General features: G+C 39.5%; 1 pseudogene; it reads right to left on the reverse strand.

Moving 5' to 3' along the window:
- Positions 1–4547: 4547 nt before the first annotated feature.
- LOC144309941 (18S ribosomal RNA) lies at positions 4548–5501 on the reverse strand (annotated as a pseudogene).
- Between the last annotated feature and the right edge of the window lie 1023 nt (positions 5502–6524).

The following is a 6524-nucleotide window of genomic DNA, read 5'->3' on the forward strand; positions in this document are numbered from 1 at the left end:
TATAATGGGCATGACTATGAAGAAGATTATTACGAAAGCATGGGCGGTTACGACGACGTTATAAATTTGATCGTCGCCTAGTAAAGTACCGGGCTGACCTAGTTCGGCTCGGATGAGGAGGCTCAAGGCAGTGCCTACTATGCCGGCTCATGCTCCAAATAGTAAGTATAAAGTACCAATATCTTTGTGATTAGTAGAGAACAGTCATCGGTTAATGAACATAGGTAAAATGGCTGATAAAAGCATTAGACTGTAAATCTAAAAATAGAGGTTTAAGTCCTCTTTTTGCCAAGCTCTGTGGTGAATTTTCATATTGAATTGCAAATTCAAAGAAGCAGCCTAGACGCCGCCGGGGCTTCTCCCGCCTTTTTTTTCTACGCGGCGGGAGAAGGTAGATTGAAGCCAGTTACTAGGGTATTTAGCTGTTAACTAAAATTTCGTGAGGTAGAAGCTCACCAATCTAGGGAGGGCTTAGCTTAATTAAAGTGTTTGATTTGCATTCAATTGATGTAAGATAGATTCTTGCAGCCCTTAGAGGTGATTTGGTCAGGGGTTAAGTGTATAGCACTTGCTTAGAGCTTTGAAGGCTCTTGGTCTGGTCTAACCTAAACTCCTAGTCCAAGACTGATAATATAGGTGTTAGCGGGAGTAGTATAGTTGAGATAATGATTAAGGGGGGTAGTAGGGTTGCCTTTTTTGTGTACTCGAATTGTCATTTTATTTTTATGTTATTTGTGGACGGGAATATGGTAAGTGCGGTGCTATATGTGAGTCGCAGGTAGAAATATAAGTTAAGTAGAGCGGTGATGGCTATTAGTGTTGGAATAATAATTATGTTATTTTTTGTTAATTCTTGAATAATTATTCATTTAGGGATGAAGCCAGATAATGGGGGTAGTCCTCCTAGGGATAATATTAAGATTAAGATTATGGAGGTGATTAGGGGAAATTTATTTCATATGTGGGATAAGGATAAGGTTGTGGTGGATGAGTTTAATATGAATAGTATGAAGGTAGATAGTGTTATTAGAATATATAAAGTTAAGTTTAGGATTATTATTGTAGGGTTGTAAATAATGATAGCGGCTATTCAGCCTATGTGGGCAATGGAGGAGTATGCTATGATTTTTCGTAGTTGAGTTTGATTTAGTCCGCCTCAGCCTCCTACTAGAACGGATGCGAGGGCTATTAGTATAAGAAGGTTGGTGTTAATTGATGGGGAGATTTGATATAGGATGGATATAGGTGCGATTTTTTGTCATGTTAGTAGGATTATTCCTGATATAAGTGTTACTCCTTGTGCTACTTCGGGAACTCAGAAGTGGAATGGAGATAGGCCTAGTTTTATTGTTAGGGCGGTGGTTATTATGATGGATGCGATGGGGTTTGAGATTTTTGAGATTACTCATTGGCCGGAGTAAAGAAGGTTAATGGTGACTCCTATTATTAGTAATATTGAGGCAGTAGCTTGTGTAAGAAAATATTTTGTAGAGGCTTCTATGGCTCGTGGATTATACTTTTTTATGAGGATAGGGATGATGGCTAGCATGTTTATTTCGAATCCAATTCAGATCAGTAATCAGTGCGAGCTTAGTATGACGATTATGGTCCCTGCCATGATAGTTGCTATAATAATAGTGAGAATAGGGGGTTTTATTAGTACGGGAAGGGTATAAACCAACATTTTCGGGGTATGGGCCCGATAGCTTAATTTAGCTGACCTTACTGTAGAATATAGTGTAAGTTTGGTAGCACGAAGATCTTTGAATTCTTAAGATTAGGTTCGAAGCCTATTATTCTAGAAATAAGAGGATTTAAACCTCTATTATTTACTCTATCAAAGTAACTCTTTTATCAGACATATTTCTTATGTTTGGGGTGGGATACTCGCGGTAATAATGGGTAAGGCAACATGTCATATGCATAGGGCTAAAGTTAGGGGTAGAAAATTTTTTCACAATAAGTGTATTAATTGATCATAGCGGAATCGAGGGTATGATGCTCGAATTCATAGGAAGCAGATAGTTAGTAAGAGGGTTTTTATAGTGAAGTTAATAGAGTAGAGTTCTGGTATAAATGGGTTGTGGAATGCACCGAAGAATAGAATTGTTGTGAGGATATTTATTATAATGATATTTGCGTACTCTGCTAGAAAGAATAGGGCAAAAGGACCCGCTGCATACTCTACGTTAAATCCAGAAACTAGTTCGGATTCTCCTTCAGTTAAGTCGAAGGGGGCTCGGTTAGTTTCTGCTAGAGTAGAAATGAATCATATCATGGCTAGGGGCCAGGCCGGAAAGATTAGTCATATATGTTCTTGGGTGATAATTAGTGTGGATAGTGTAAATGACCCGTTTATTAGGAGGACTGATAGGAGAATGATTGCTAGTGTTACTTCATATGAGATTGTTTGAGCTACTGCTCGGAGGGCTCCGATTAGAGCGTATTTGGAGTTTGAGGCTCATCCTGACCAAAGGATGGAGTATACGGCGAGACTTGATATTGCTAGTATGAATAGGACTCCTAAGTTTATATTAATGAGTGGGTAGGGCATTGGGAGAGGGATTCATATAGTTAGGGCTAGTGATAGAGCTAGAATGGGGGCTAGAATGAATATTGATATGGAGGATGTAAGTGGTCGTAGAGGTTCTTTTGTGAAGAGTTTTACTGCATCTGCGATTGGTTGAAGGAGGCCGTAGGGGCCTACGATATTAGGCCCTTTTCGAAGTTGTATGTAGCCTAAGACTTTTCGTTCAACGAGGGTGAGGAAGGCTACGGCAAGAAGGATTGGGATGATAAGAGAGATAATGTTGATAAAGAACATTTTGTTAGGGAGAGGAATTGAACCTCTGATAATAAAGGTTTAAGTTTTACGCAGTTACCGGGCTCTGCCACCCTAACAAAGCCCCTTTTCTCGGGCTTATGAGGAGATAAACTGGTTAGATTGAGTTGACTTCATCTATTAGTTTTAAGGCGCCTTTGTGAGGTAGGCCTTACATCCCTTGTCCTTTCGTACTGGGGGAGGTTATATAATAGATAGAAACCGACCTGGATTACTCCGGTCTGAACTCAGATCACGTAGGACTTTAATCGTTGAACAAACGAACCCTTAATAGCTGCTGCACCATTAGGATGTCCTGATCCAACATCGAGGTCGTAAACCCTATTGTCGATATGGACTCTTGAATAGGATTGCGCTGTTATCCCTAGGGTAACTTGTTCCGTTGATCAAAAATTATTGGATCAATAAGTGATGTTATATTTTGACTTGTGGGTCTAAATTTTAATCACTCGGGAGTTTTTTTATATTCCGAGGTCACCCCAACCTAAATTGCTAACCCACAATAATGGTGTAATGTTATGCCTTGTAGGTATTTAGTATCCATAAGTTTGGGTTAGTTAATTAAAGCTCCATAGGGTCTTCTCGTCTTATTGTGGCATTCCCGCCTCTTCACGGGAAGGTCAATTTCACTGATTGGGAATAAGAGACAGTTAAACCCTCGTGTGGCCATTCATACAAGTCCTTATTTAGAGAACAAATGATTATGCTACCTTTGCACGGTCAGGATACCGCGGCCGTTAAACAAGTGTCACTGGGCAGGCAGTGCCTCCAATACTAGAAATGCTGGAGGTGATGTTTTTGGTAAACAGGCGGGGTTTGTGTTTGCCGAGTTCCTTTTACTCCTTTTAATCTTTCCTTAAATGCATGCCTGTGTTGGGTTAACAATAGGGTAGATAAGTATTTCATTTTTGGGTTGATATTATCAGATTGTTAACTATCAGTGGTCTATCCGTTTCTGATATAAGCTTATGCGGGGAGAAAATAGTTCTTGTTACTCATACTAGCATTGTTGCTTCTATATTTAAATAGAATGGCCCAGGAGGTATAATTAGGAGTTGATGTAATATGATTGGGATTAAGTTATATTGTTTGTTGAGCTGGAACGCTTTCTCAATTGGTGGCTGCTTTTAAGCCAACTATGGTGATGTTAGTATATACTCTCTAATAAAGGTTGTATCCTGATTCTAAGAAGCTGTACCTTCTTAGACTATATTTTAAATTTACATTAAAATTTTGTTTTTTTTAGGTAAATTTAAAGTTGAACTAAAATTCTGTTTGTGGGCAACCAGCTATCACCAGGCTCGTTAGGCTTTTCACCTCTACCCACAAATCTTCTCACTATTTTGCTACATAGATGAGTTGATCCTTTTAGATTGTTTATGGGTAGCTCGTCTGGTTTCGGGGAGCTTAGCTTAAGTTCTCTTTGTTAAGTCGTTTCTGGCTAGTTCATTATGCAAAAGGTAAAAGGGGTAATCTTTGCTGTTTAATACTGTTAAGATGTCTTTCATCATTCCCTTACGGTACTATCTCTATCGCTCCAATTAAAATTTCTATCTCCTATACTTTTATTATTTAACTAAATGTTTTACTTTATATGTCTGTGATACTTAAGTTTGGGGTTAGTTGGGCTAGCTTTTGTTCAAAGTGGTCATAAGTAATGAAATCTTCTGGGTGTAGGCCAGACGCTTTAGTTAAGCTACACTTTGATTAATCCAAGCACACCTTCCGGTATGCTTACCTTGTTACGACTTGTCTCCTCTTGTGTCTTAGTTAAGTTAATATGGTTATGGTTGTGTCTTATTACTTGAGGAGGGTGACGGGCGGTGTGTGCGTGCTTCATGGCCCTATTCAATTAAGCCTCTATTCTTAATTTACTACTAAATCCTCCTTCAGTTTTTAATTTCATAAAAACGTTCGTGGAATGTTCTTGGGTAGAAAATGTAGCCCATTTCTTCCCACCCCATAAGTTACACCTTGACCTAACTTTTTTATGTAAAATGATTGTGCTTACTATTCTACCTTTTGAGGGTTTGCTGAAGATGGCGGTATATAGACTGAATTAGCAAAGGGTGGTGAGGTTTATCGGGGTTTATCGATTATAGAACAGGCTCCTCTAGAGGGATATAAAGCACCGCCAAGTCCTTTGAGTTTTAAGCTATTGCTAGTAGTCCTCTGGCGAATTATTTTGTTGTAAAATTATCTATGTTTAGGGCTAAGCATAGTGGGGTATCTAATCCCAGTTTGGGTCTTAGCTATCGTGTAGTCAGATTATTATAAAGTCACTTTCGTGGTCTATTTTATGGTAACTGTAGCTTTTTACGGCTTAGTTAAGTTTTAACTTTAGTGCAAAGGTATCTTAAACACGCTTTACGCCGTGGGCCTATTAGTTTGGGTTAATCGTATGACCGCGGTGGCTGGCACGAAATTTACCAACCCTTTTTAGTATGGCTTAGTCAAACTTTCGTTTATGGCTTAATTTTTATCACTGCTGTATCCCGTGGGGGTGTGGCTTAGCAAGGTGTTATGAGCTACTTAAGAGTGTGCTTGATACCTGCTCCTTTAGATCACTGCTGATTTTAAGGGCATTCTCACTGGGGCGTGGAGACTTGCATGTGTAAGTCTACTAAGAACTAATAGGAAGGCTAGGACCAAACCTTTGTGTTTATGGAGTCGTGCGACTCATCTTGGCATTTTCAGTGCCTTGCTTTATTAATTAAGCTACATTAACTTATACTGAAATTGTAGTGTGTATAATAAATAAAATACATAGTAAATATGAGAGGAAAAAAAAAGGGGATGCTATCTATAGATAGACCACGAGATCGAATGCGTGTAAGACTGTTGTGTTAAGTTAACTAGAGTAGCAATACATTTGTATACAATTTAAATAAAGCTTGTGAGTATTGTATGCACTTAGTCCTGTTTTTGGGGTTTGGCAGGACATAAATAAGTGTATAATAGATGACATGAGTTTATGGGGGGTAAGGGGGGTTTGTATAAGTTAACTTAATGTCTTGCGCGTGTACGTACGTGTACACACGTGTACGTACGTGTACACACGTGTACGTACGTGTACACACGTGTACGTACGTGTACGTACGTGTACGTACGTGTACACACGTGTACGTACGTGTACACACGTGTACGTACGTGTACACACGTGTACGTACGTGTACACACGTGTACGTACGTGTACACACGTGTACGTACGTGTACACACGTGTACGTACGTGTACACACGTGTACGTACGTGTACACACGTGTACGTACGTGTACACACGTGTACGTACGTGTACACACGTGTACGTACGTGTACACACGTGTGTCCTAGAATTATATGTCCTGAAACCATTGACTGAATAGCACCTTGATTTTATGCGTGAGTTGATAAATGATAATGAATAAGTCCAGCTACAAGTTATTTGACTGCATTAGGGCCGCGACGGGCATATTCCCTGAGAGCAGAAGATAAGTTAGAGTTAGTGCCGTTGCGGTCATAGATGAGTGATAGCAGATTCCCCCCCTAAAAATAAAAGATACCAAATGCATGACACCACAGTTATGTGTGATCATGGGCTGATTAGTCACTAGTCCATCGAGATGTCCCATTTGCGAGAATTAGTAGGATTGGAATAAATAGAGTCATGGCCCTGAGGTAAGAACCAGATGCCAGGTATAGTTT

Source organism: Canis aureus, unplaced genomic scaffold (genome assembly GCF_053574225.1).
Source record: "Canis aureus isolate CA01 unplaced genomic scaffold, VMU_Caureus_v.1.0 ptg000267l_RagTag, whole genome shotgun sequence".
NCBI lineage: Eukaryota > Metazoa > Chordata > Mammalia > Carnivora > Canidae > Canis > Canis aureus.